We start from the raw sequence: 13,475 nt of genomic DNA on the forward strand, positions 1-13,475 counted from the left end.
TGGTAATTGTGTTAACATATTGCACCCAAAAGTTTACAAACCATTGAAGAAGAGTTGTGGAAATAGATTAGATTCCCCTATACTGAAAGGATAGGGGGAAAATTATGTGCATTTTTAGCTAGTGATTCTAAGGATTCGAATTGTACGTTTTGGTATACGGAATGCACTTTAATTAAATATGGGAAGTTGAGATGTTCCTTTCCTTTACATACATGTCGCTGTTTTAAATGGTTATGATTTTTCCAGTATTCTCTTCCACTAAGTAATGAGAACATGCTATGTAAAAAGTACATTATTAGCGTCAGTCAGAGTAAACTATAATTCTATTAATGTTAATATAAAATAGAATTGATAATAATAATAATAATAATGCATTTATATGGCGGTTTATACGGGTGTTTCTAAGCGCACTGGTGCTATTCATACAAGAAAACTAGAAAATAAGCTTAGGACAATGCAAAACCAAATATCAGTAACGATATATATGTATATATTATACATATATATATATATATATATATATATATATATATAAAGAAACAAGAAATTAAACTATTCCTTTTTTGTCTGGAATTGTTTGAAAGACACTGCTGATTGAGACGACAGAAGTCATTTTTTCTCATAAAGTGATGCCATACTTTACAACAACAAAAATTGACACCTCATGATGGTATAAAGCCGAAATGTACATAGATGCATAATATTCGTACAGTTGGCCACAAAGTATATACGGCAGAGCTTGACTTGGTTGACAGTCCCGTCGACACGGTTAAGGATAGTCTAAAGAAATGGAAAATTCACCCATATCATATATTTTTTGCAATACTACATATAACGTTTTTTGATAAAAGCCGAATTTCATCAAATTTTGTATTGGCTGTCACCGCGGATATTTCTCATTTAATTGTTGGTAGATATCTTGAGGCAAAAAATCTAAGAAGAGGTTTAATGAGCTCTCGTGGCTAGATTGCTATATCACCATCACCAGCATCACTGTCATTATTTTCATTATCACCAAAAACATCACCATTTTACCCGCATCTTCCACAGATATCCACCAAAGAACATCGTTACTCTCCTAAAAACAGAAGCGAAGACGAAGGCTTTCGATCGAGAAAACGCGGGAAACACTGTGAAGACGCAAGAGCACGCAGTGCCTACCAGATATGACCCACTTTTTCCCCTGCCTCGGAGTCATCATGAGTAGGTCACTCAAAGACAGTTTGTTGGCGTAGAAAGTCGGAATTCTTGTCAGGAAATCCGTGGTAAGTGGGATGCGCACAGGAAGGAGGGAGGAAGGAGGGACTTAGTATACGAAGAGGTTGGAGTTCGGCAGGTCGAAGAGACGATAAGATCCTGTTCGCATGGTTGTTCAACCCTGCCATTTCCCAAGAACATGAATGACACTTTCTTACGCAATCACGCCCCCCTCCCAACAACAACAAAATTTACACTTGAAAAATAAAGGAGAACAGCTGTAGTACATAGCTATCAGATTAAAGAGGGTTAAATCACCCTGAAGAAATATATTATGAGGTCATTTTTAAAGCAAAAGATTTAAAACGAAAGTATGAAATTTGTGAAGTCGAAATCGGTTTCGGGGGGGGGGACTCTGAATAACTTAAAACTTCAATACGTTGCACAATACTTATCATTTTCGTTACACAGAAACAAAGATTATTTCAAAGCTTCCATACAATCGATTTCTTCATAAGTCGGCACAAGTGAAGATAGCAAATATAAATTAACAGTTTGGTGCTATTCCACCCTGGCAAGTCAAGAAGTCTCTTCTGACTTTTTGGAACAAACCAAGTATAGTAACACCATAGTCATTAGTGTCAACTTCGATTGAGTAGTACTACAATCAAAAGATTTTCGATTGATTTATTGTTCTCATTCCCATATTAAAATCTACTTCACATGATAAGCTCTAAATTTCATATTCTCTTAAGGCAAGTCAAACAGCAAGAATATTTATGTACTCTCGCAACTACATGTATCTGCATTTTGTATCACATCTGTTTTCTTTCATTGTAAGAGCTAAGAGAGCTAAAGCTCTTTGCATTTATTTTATTTGGAAGTTTTGATTTATTGTTTATTGGTTTGAAAACAGAAATTCTGTAAACACCTTTTTGTACACAAAGTTTCCCTAAATGTCTTCTTTTGAAAAAATAAACATCTTTTATAGCCTTCGTATATGTCAGTGGTTCCAGAACATATATCATTAACCACAAAAAATCACTATTTAATGAACCAGTTTTTATTTCGAACGAAGTCATTTGAAAAGTTTCCTAGAATGGTCGAGCATGTTCCCAGTGTACCAACCCCAACCGTCTCGATACTACATTTTCTTGTCCTTGTTGGTTGTTGGTTAGATTATAGTTTGTCTGTTTATCAGAATTATATTACTTCGATCTTTCGGACGAGGTAAGCCCTTTCACCGAGTTGCATGTTTTTTACATCATATTTGTGGGCATGTTATGTCGATGTTGTGACGTTCATTGATCGGGAGTTAATCTGCTTATAAATATATTACTGCAGAGGATGCGATACCCAGAAACAAAGCAGAAACGTGACAGATGTTTTTCTCGTCTTTGACTCTTCTTTCTGGTACAGGTAGCAAACGCAAACTATCCTTACGGATATATGACATAGAAAAAAAGTAAGGAAAAGAGTGAGAGAGAAGGAGAGAGGAGGAAAGAGCTAGGGGGAGACCGTACATCTAACACGAATGATCTCATCGGTTTACCTGCGGACATGTAGACATGTATTATTTCCGATAGAGATGACCTTATCAAAGTATTTGTCTATTTCTTTCTACTTTTATTTCGCCATGGGATATCTTCTTTTGTTTTATTTGACTCAACGGCTTACATTGTATGATAAAAGCAAAATAGGTGTTTAAACTGGCGTGGAATGAGAAAATGGTGTAGAGTATATAGGTTTTGACATGTTATCGGATGGCATTATAATAACTTTCTGTCCAAAGTTTATGAATATATATATATGTATAGTGAAAATTTTGAGCAAAGCACTATTTATCATTTGTTTCTGGTCCCTTCCCTTTCTTTGCTTCAATATAATTATATACATATATATATATATATATATATATATATATATATATATATATATATATATAAATGAAAACATTACATGTAAAGGATATACAAACACACTATTCTCGTTTGTTTAGAAAGGAAGTTATTGATTATAACTGTAACAAGATAAATAAACAATTGATAGTATTGTATTTATATAAAGTGTCAACCACTGTCAACCCTGTCTTCAAGTTGGTTTAAAAAACAACAGCAAACCACACTAAAAGAAGAACAGAAATTGCGTTGATATAGAACAAAACACGTTATTGCAAAATAGTGAAATCGATAAGAAACACACTGCACCATCATGCAAATTAATGACAATGACATCAACTGTGGTATACTGTAAATACGTAAGATTATTTTCCCCACTGAAGGATAAGTTCTCCGTATAGATTCACTTGCGTGGAAATTAATGTGCATGGGACTAATCATACACTAAGAAGTAAACATTCGTAACTGAATGCTTGCAGCCTACTTATCAAGCATAAGCACCCTCGTATGTAGACACATGCTTACACTCAGTCACGTGACAGCGGTTTACATCAATCATTTGCCCAAACAGATAGCTGCTATGGTTAAAGTGATATCAAAACGATATCAAAGAGTCATCGCACCCGGTCGTGGCTGTCTCTGATGTGCATCGCGTTTGTTCGTATGTCCTTCACCTTTAACTCTAGTTATCTGTTTAACACATTGGCCGACCCAAAATATGAAAAACACCCCCTTGCATAGAGCCTCGAAAAAAGTAGGGATATCTTGCACAAAATTTAGTCGCAATTATAGATAGGGCAGGGACGTTGCTGATCAGATAGAGGTCAAAGCTACCCTCGTACAAAATTTAATCGGGATATCACAGGAGAAAAGGAACGATTCCACCAATGACTTATCACCTGCACACTTTTGTCTGTTCCAAGAAATGCGGAAGTAGGACTGTGCATCATTCTGAGACCGTTCCCTGTACATGAGGTCAGCTTGAACACGTTGAAAGTGAAATCCACCCTTTTCACGGTGATGACAAAAACAAGAAGGAAAACAAACGGACAAACATATAATGCCAAGAGTTTCATTAGAATCTTCAAAATGTTTTCACCAAATAATGATGATAGTAGCTAGAACAATAATTACAAATAAATATGTAATGACGTAAGGCCTCAAAATCTCATATAAACCTAAAGAGTAGTTTTTGTCTATTTTCCTCTTCTATATGAAATCAAAAAGAATAAACCTTGTGGATAGCTCGCATTAAAGCTTTGACGTGGTACAATTGGACAAGAAGAAGAAGAAGAGGAGGAGGAGAAGTAGAAAAAATGAAATAGCAAAGGGGAGACCGGACATCTGACATCTGTGCAAAGAAGAATAAAGGAAGAATGTGTTTTAGTTCCTAAATTAAAGCCCAAAATATATTGATATTTTTGTTCGAACTCCCTGAAAAAAATAATGAAGCTAGTAACGTTGTCACCTTATCTATATAGTCATCTATGCTAATCTATACGTGTGGTTACAACCAAAATCGCTATTCTGTATAAAAGGGCAAATGTTATACTTTGAAATCCCATAACTTGATTTAATGTCTTATTGTGATGAAACAATAATTCTGCCATTATGTGAAAAAAAAAAAACTTGTCGAACTTTGCTTTAAAAGAGCTGTATAAAGAAGTTAGAATATTTGAAGAAAAATTCACGCATGTAAAATTAAAGTGCTGAAAATGACATTGTCACTCTCAAGACATCAGATTCTGTAAAGACAATCTAAACATGCTGGTTAGCCACTTCCGAATGATATAAATTCAAGACCGTTTGTATAGGCAAAATTGAGGAAATGGCAAATATGGTCACTGGAGGGATGAACTTGTGAGAGCACATGACAGAACTCATTTTCAACTTCACACCGTGATTATCACCCACCCCCCCCCCCACACACACACACACAAAACCAACCAACCAACCAAACAAACAAACAAACAAACAAAAAACGAACAAACGCAGAGGCGTCGAAAGCATATTTGACTTACAGTTCATATCATGTATCAACTAGGAATGCTGATAAAGAATGCCTGTATAAGGACAGAGTATAATATTCTGAGCAGACCAGAATCACAAAATTCCATTATTATTGTACACTCTTTTCATTTCACATGGTTTTACTTGCCTACCAAAGAAAGACATTTCTAAAAACTTTTGTCGAAAAAGGAAATTAAAAAAAAAAAATGAAATGGAAATTGAAATTCGTTTAGCACCAAAGAGCTCTCATGTACTTGTTCCGGCAATTACGAGCGAATTGAGTCGAAGCCGGCCGAAATCAGGGCAATTTTAAGAGCCTTTGGTGTTCTTATGATTATCATTCATTATCATGCTATGCGTGAACCACTGGCGCACTGGGTAATTCGGTTGGTGACATCGACAGATGTAATCGATAGATTTAACATATTTCTTTCCTTTTCTAAAATTGTTTGTTTATTGAAATATATCGTATGTGCCAGTTTGTGCAATGCTTGTATTTTCCTATTGAATCAGTTCTTTGTGGAATTAAAAAAAAAATGTTTTACCAAAGTGAAAAATAGAAAAAATAAATAAATAAACACAACTATTTTTCTGTCTTTTGCAGATGAATTCATCCTGACTTTGTTTTGGTTATATCATACGAGCGATGTAAGAGTTATGCCATTCATTGTCGGAGAACATAACAAGTAACTTCGTCATGTTCGTGATCTTTCCAAGAAAATCTGGATCATTTCCAAGACATCCTCTTTATACTAGCCATTTGGCATAGAACACTTCATCAGTAATGCACGTTGGCTGAATTTCCCTATGGATAGCAAATGTTTTCTTTTTAAATGTAAGAGTTAAATTGTCCTATAAAACGGTCTAACAACAACCAGAATCTGTGTTTGCTTTGTAGTCATCAGTGATGAAATCACAAAGACCTGTTGGATGCAGAAGATCTACTCATTGCAGTCGTCTTTGTTTTATGTTTGTTTGTTTGTTTGTTTGTTTGTTTGTTTGTTTGTTTGTTAGGGAGAGGAAACACACAGCCAGACTATCAAGTTTACCTTTTTTTCGAATTAAAATTCATTCAGGGTTTTCTGCATTGAACATATCACAAATGAAATAGCGTCATGTTTTGCTCCCATTTTTCGAAAACAACTACTTTATAAAGATTGTGATCATAAGCACTGTACTACCTTGAATCCAATGTACTGAAGTGTAAATTTAGTGATTGTTTTACATTTACTATTTTTATTGATTTAGAGCATGCAGTCCTGCGTACACGTGGATTTGAGCAAACCCTCACGTACAAACACGCACGTACAGAAAAACAGAGGTATACGCTTACTTCTCTCGCACAACAACAACAACAACAAACAAGCAAAATCTTTCATGCTCATTTACACACCACAATTTCTTGGAACAAGAAGTAGAAAGAGAAGAAGGGCGAGTCGTGCTTTCTTGTGAAAAGGACTCGTTGGCAAGAATCCAGTTAAAGTTCTCCAAAATGACGAGTTTATTACCGGAGTGAGTTTCTGAAAGATTAGACTAGGACATTAGGATGAAATGGTAATAATCTTCTGTTCTTCTAAACGAGCACCAACGCGTGCCACGGATTAAGTAATCGCTGTTTGACACCTTAATTGCTTGGTCTGGGTTTCTAATCTAATCGAAACATTTGTTAGCTTACCTGCCTATCACTGACTTTTTTTCCATCCTTGGCCGTCCCATCGAGAAGATTTAGGGAGATTACAGTACTAACCATATCATCGCGATGTACAAGGAAGTTAGGATAAACCACTATGCCAACGTTTCATTTACGAGGAAGTCAAGTGCATCGAGAATTTATGAATGCTTTTTTGTCTTTGTTTTTGTTTTTTGGGTTTTTTTACGGTCAGAGAAGAAAGGAGAAGGGGGAGGGGTCATGCTGCTGGAAGGCTTTCAAACTTTATTCAAAATGTAATTTTACACAATATCTTATTCAGCTTGGTTTAATATATCTCGAGTAAAATCGGACAAATAGAATGGCAGAAGTGTTTTAGAAAATATTAAATGAAATGAGAAAGTTATGGAGTTTTAAAGGTTTCACATGCTTTTAGTGATACAAGGATGTTTTTAAAGCATTAGGTGAAATTGTTCCCATTATTACGCTTCTTGAATAATGTTTATGTCAATTTCAAATCACGTATCTTTTTTTCACAATTATATTCATATGTTTCCATGTGAGATTTAACATAACACAACCATAGACGGACAGAAAATAACGGTGTGAGCAGGATGCATCACACGTTTTTTCAATTTCAATCTTAATTTCTATTCATATTTCTCAAAAGATTTTCGTCCAAAAAATACAATTATACAATACAAAAATTATAATGTAGGTTGACCTACAGATTATGTGAAACCTTCACTTGAATGTACAACTGTCTCGATATGAAAGAAACCTAATGGTCTCTTTTATGTAGTATTTTACTACAATTTTTAAAAGTAGAAGAAATATGAATGGGCACACATAAATGCAGCTCATTCAGTCTTAGGTCCGAGAACCACCAAAGCTTGGCGAGTAATGGGTTAAATCATTGTTAAACAGTCTTGCTGTCATTATGGGGCGACTTCCAGCAAAAGGTTATCATCGAAGCATTTAGTATTTGTTTTTGATTCATGGTATCCTCATTTCAGAACAGCTCTTTTCATTTGATTTCGTTTCATTTCTTTTCATTTGATTTCGTTTCATTTATTTTCATATGTTTTCATTTCCAACAAATAATTTCACACAACTATAAACACAACGTAATTGCATGGGCCCAAAGTTCATCAAATATTCACACATTGTTATTGTTGTTTAATATAACATTGTTATCTAATAAGGTAACAAACATGAGCATCATATGCATCGTGTATTCCATAATAGACTCTGTGGGAAACTTGATTACTCGTAATGGGGGGAGGGGGGATGAGAGCAATATGAAATCTTAGCCCCGAGTAAAATATTATTCATTTCAGTGAATATGCCCTGTAGGACATGTAGGAGCGGAAAGATGCGTAATTTTCAAGTTGACTTTCGTTAATATGATAATATCTAACAGTGCGATAAAAGATTAATTCAAATTGAATCTAGATTAATTGAGTTATGGAAATTCATTTTGAAGTTTCTCGTTAACTATTCAGAAACAGTAATATGGGACGTTACCAAATTCTCACACTAACACGAGAAGGGATGCTGTTAATGAGTGATAAACTGTTCCATTACGCTGAACATATCAATTACAGAAATCTGTGTTTCCTTTAGAATATAAACATTGATATCTTGCGTTCTTCGCATTACATTTCTGTGTGTTTCCCTCATAATGATTACAGAGACGATTTGAGCACGGGGGAATTGCACTTTAACAAGAATTTTTGCTGTGATGTTCATGCTTCATGAAAAGTACACATGTCATTACCTTCAATTGATCTGGTACAGTACTTATACATGTTATAGCTGAGACAAGTAAAGGCAAATTATATCATTTCCCCAGTCAAGTGCTCTTTTAGCGCTTCAGAAAACGATTAAAAATTATGTAAACATGATCGCCATCTTTAAAACAAACTGGACCTAACACAGCCATCGTGGAAATTGTTATGTGCAGTAATATAGAAGGTACGAGTAAGGGTAAAGATGTACAGGAAAGTATCCTGCATATTGATAAATGTGGGAGGGGAGTCAAAGGAGAGGGGAAAGCGCTATCTACATCTCTGCTTAACCTGTTTACATCCGTCTGTAAACTCATAAAACAGACGCTCCTTGCTTTGTTTCGTCTTTTTTTTTTTTTTTGGTCGGTTTCGATTATAGTCAATTTGATCTGTAGCTGTTTATTGTTTTGCTTACGTTTCGCTTTTTGAGTATTTGTTGTTTTTGCTTTGTTTTGGTTTTTTTTTTTGTTATTGTTTTTTTTTTTTGGGGGGGGGGCTTAGAAAAGTTTTGTTTTCGTCAGTATTTTCGTCAGAGGGCATTCACCGGCAGTGCATTTTGCGAGCAGCAACATCCACGCACCACTGGATTTTTTTTATGCTATTGCACGTGCGGATGCATCAGTTCAGTTCTGTTCAATTCAGTTATTTCTGCATTCCGTTTGCTATACAATATATACCAGAGGTTAACAAAATGTCATGAATTGTACAAATTGTTCCTATTCATCAAAACACATTATGGAGTACAATCATCTTGATGAAGTAAAACATATAAAGCAATGCAAAATTGAACACTAATACGAGATGGAATACATACATGTACTTCAAAGTATAAGTTTTGAGAGAGGAATATATCATGTAAATATAGGTAGGAAATAAAGGGAACCATCTTCACCAGTAGAGCTTGACTCTTGCTCTCCTTGGCCTTGTATCGACAAAAAAAAATGTGCTATTGGAAATCAAATTTCATTTGAAAATTTAATTTAATTGACGAGGAAGATGGCCCGAGTAAACTTACGACATAAGATAAATTATCATCAACTACATCATAAATGTCGCCTCTCACTGTGTAACCAACAGTGCAGAAGGTGTGCAGTGCTGTGAGGTGCAAACATTTACAGCGTACGTCCTGATCAAACGTGCTTCTCTTTTTAATGATTAACGGGTTCGGAGTATCTGTTTGCGCTAACTTCTTTGTGCGCCCAGAAAAAGGAAACCGAGATTGCATAGAAGCGAGATTAAATATTACTTTCATTTTACACCCTTGTTCATATCACCAAAACGCCTGGTGCTCAAATAGTTTCGCAGTCAGATTTGCTTTCAGTTTTACAACTTTAAATAGTCGAGAGTGCTTGTGTGCATGAGTTTGATACTTTCACTCTGATCATAACCTTACAAAGTCCTTTAGGTTTCTTTTAAAGTAACGTCAAAGGGTTTAATTTTCCACACTTTTACATTTTCTTTGTTCCTTATATCTTTGTATTATCTACAATAATATTTACCAGCTTTCTTGTTTATTTCTGAACGTGAGGAGGATTTGACCAGGGAGGTGGGAAGATAGCCCTACCTCCCTGATTTGACCCATAAATGTATCAGTATATATTTTCTTCTTCTTCATCGTCTTCTTTTTTTTCTTATTTTCTAAATAGGCCTACACTACTTTATACATGTATGTGTATATTATATACATATATAGGCCTATATCATATATATATATATATATATATATATATGCGCGCGCGTGTGTGTGTGTGCGTGTGTGTGTATATGTGTGTGAAGAGATAAGAATGCCAAATTATCAACCAAAATCCAGGTTTATATGATGTTATTATACCAATGATTTCATGTCAAAATCGGGGAGTTAAGGTGTGAATAGACACGTGCTCAAACCAACCGAGGAGCTGATAGGTGTTATAGTAACCACACTGGTTCGCTCATCCTTTCACCACTACTAGCACTGTTTTATTGAAATCATAGGACACTCTCCAAATTACTTAACTTCTTTGAACTCAGATTCTACTTTTTATGAAACTTTAACCATTCCGTTTGTCTGATTTATACTCTAATTCTAAGAAATTAAACTGAACACGTCGCGTTTAATTCCATTTTAATGCATCTATTTCGGCTATCGCCCTTGGAAAGTGTAATACAGTGTACCGAGAAGAAGAGTCACTTTTGGAAATGTAGACCAACCATGAAATGCAGAGAATTTAAGCCTGTCCGTTGAAATACGATAGCTCCGCTCATACGCCGCAAAAAGGAAATTGATAGCAATGTGCGAAATTATCCATTAATCAATTTGACGTCTCTCTTCTTAAACCATGTCTTGCTAATTTCACTATAAACCACTTCCATGGTATCCGTCATACCTCTGAAAACTGCTGTCAGTAAAAAAAAAACCCTTGATTGAGTGCTTCTTCCAATACTTATCGGTTTTCTCCTTGCCTCTCAACAACTACATGTGTGCGGTTTCGACCTTGAGCCTTGGCAAGCAAAGGCCCTGATGTGAACTCAAATCTGTTTCGCTCAATCGTAAGAGCAATTCATATATGGAGACCAAAGCGCTATGAGCAGTGAGAAACACACAAAGCACAAAAAGGTAAGCACATTACTATTTGATTATTATCACTTAAAATATTAGCGGGCAGATAAAAGGTTATCAGTCCAAGCCATTAATTAAGACATGGAAGGCGCTAACATGTATGATCAAATCAAGAGAAGACGTCTCTCATTCAGACTTGTAATTAGCCCTTAGAGGTTTACATTATCATTCAAGACAGCATTAACAGTAATGGGAAATGGGTTTGAATACAATTCACAACGAACAACGTAGCCGTCATTTACAATGAAGAGAAATCGGACAAGACTTATGAAAATTCCCTAGATGAAAATGTCGTGAATCATTTTAACCAGATTTTGAACTACCTTAATGAATCACCTCTTGGTCGAGAAGTCAAAACGACGCTAGATCATTACATGAGGAAATCTTCCCATTATAGTGAAGGAACTAACTTTTTTTCTGGTTTAAAATTGTTGTTTGTTTGTTGTTGTTGTTGTTGTTGTTGTTGTTGTTGTTGTTGTTGTTGTTGTTGTTGAGTTTAACCCACATACCGCAGTATCACTCGTGTTCAAGATTAATTTCAAGTATACTCAGTTTCATTTTCAACAGAGTGACATATACGAACAAAATAAAGCGTAGTACTGAGTAAAGGGACAACCCTATTTTGTGTGTGTGTGTTAATATTACCAAATTCAATTAAGGCTTGCTGTCAGATGGATGCCTTGGCATGCACCATTTACTTAGTATAAGGTTTAAATGACTCATTATATCACAGATGCTTAGGTCAGTGAATTTAAGACCAACATGCGTATTGGTACAAAAAGGATTACTGACCTTCTATTGCTAATGTGCAAAGTGGAACTACGAACCGGCTTATTATTTGCAGAAAGCAAATCAAATCAAATCAGATCATATTTGTAAAATTTACAGTTACAGTAACAAAACAATGTTATACGTACAGGAATAGAACATATATCTCTGTAATCTGTCTGAAACAATGTTATAAGTCAATGCTATATTCATGTTCACTAATGATAATTTTTTGAAAAAAGCAAGGAAGAAGAGATACTCTGACTGCATAACACACTGAGTAATAAGTTTAATAACTTTTTTGTATGCTAGTCTGATATAAAGATTTTATATACGAAAATGCATATTTGTTGATCAATATTTTCAAGAGATATTCAAAATCATAAATTGTTCTTGAGATATCATTATCTCCTGACAATTCATCTTATGAAAGAAGGGGAAAAGGAATGCATTCGATAAAATTTCAACGTACATTGGATTTGTTTCTATTTAAAAAAGTTTGACGATTCCTCTGTTTTGATGAATCATCCTCAGATTACAATGCATCAACATGAGAAGACAGAAAATAAAGAGAGCTTATGTAAGGTGTGTGTTATCTCATCCTGGAAAATATTTTGCACATACATGTAAATATGCCTGTATAACCTACGTGGTGTATGTGTGCATAAAAACATAGCAGTGTTTCAATAGAACAGGAAAAGATCAAGAAATCAAGAACATATCCTCTACTGGTAATCAAAGTACAAATTTTGATTGAATTCAGTTGAGAGCAAAGTGGAATAAAGAAGAGAGAGAGAAAATGAAGGGCGAAGGGAAAGAAACATGCAAAAACGGCTGGAATGAGAGACTAGAATCAAAGGTGTCAAGGCGTTTCGTTGCGAACAATGGATCAGAAAATTGAAATCGGCTACATAGAAAACAAGTAATACAATGCAAACAATGTCCCGCTTACCACAAAAGTCCTTTACGAGAAAATTATCATTATTGTGGCCACGCTGTGGTGCGACCTGAAACTTAATCACAAAAGAGATATCACGGCTAGCTTGTCGCAAGTTTACCCCCTTCTTGTTTTCCTCACTGTTCGCTGCAATAATAAAAGAAATAGAACAGAAATATGGCACTTACTTCAATATCTCTCTGTTCAGGGATGACAGTTGGTGTGAATTATGATTGGTGGACAACTTGCCTCATTTTGGATTGAGTCGCTTTCAAAGTTTAGGGTGTGGAGTGTGCTGCGTACTTTTCTCCACTCATATAGGAACATTGGGTCAAAAGATACGTGGACCAGTATCTTTGATTTATGATACAATCAGAAGACAGCACATTAACATACACAACGGGCCCAGAATCCAACATACTATCAAAAACAACTTGGCATATGGGACATCAGCGCATTATCGATCATCAAGCCATTTTGATAGTATCAACAGCACTTACTCTGAAATACAATCTTATCCTTCTATGTTTTTCCTTAGCTATGCAATATTCATTAACCCGTATGGAAAGAGTAGATGTCTTAAACACGATGGGAAAAGAGTTCTGAAGAAAAATCATAAAAGGAAGTG

At 35.2% G+C, this 13,475-nt stretch overlaps 1 protein-coding gene across 1 annotated transcript in view; it reads left to right on the forward strand.

Annotated features, from left to right (window-relative positions):
- Positions 1-1,173: 1,173 nt before the first annotated feature.
- Positions 1,174-13,475, forward strand: part of LOC139731010 (uncharacterized) — a 54,418-nt gene continuing 42,116 nt past the window's right edge. The window contains exon 1 of the mRNA XM_071641886.1: positions 1,174-1,265. The gene's annotated coding sequence lies outside the window, so the exon portion shown is untranslated. The remainder of the gene's footprint in view (positions 1,266-13,475) is intronic.

This window comes from Diadema antillarum, unplaced genomic scaffold, assembly GCF_040938485.1.
Source record: "Diadema antillarum isolate AM-2024a unplaced genomic scaffold, OU_Dant_1.0 seq00000348_RagTag, whole genome shotgun sequence".
Classification (NCBI taxonomy): domain Eukaryota; kingdom Metazoa; phylum Echinodermata; class Echinoidea; order Diadematoida; family Diadematidae; genus Diadema; species Diadema antillarum.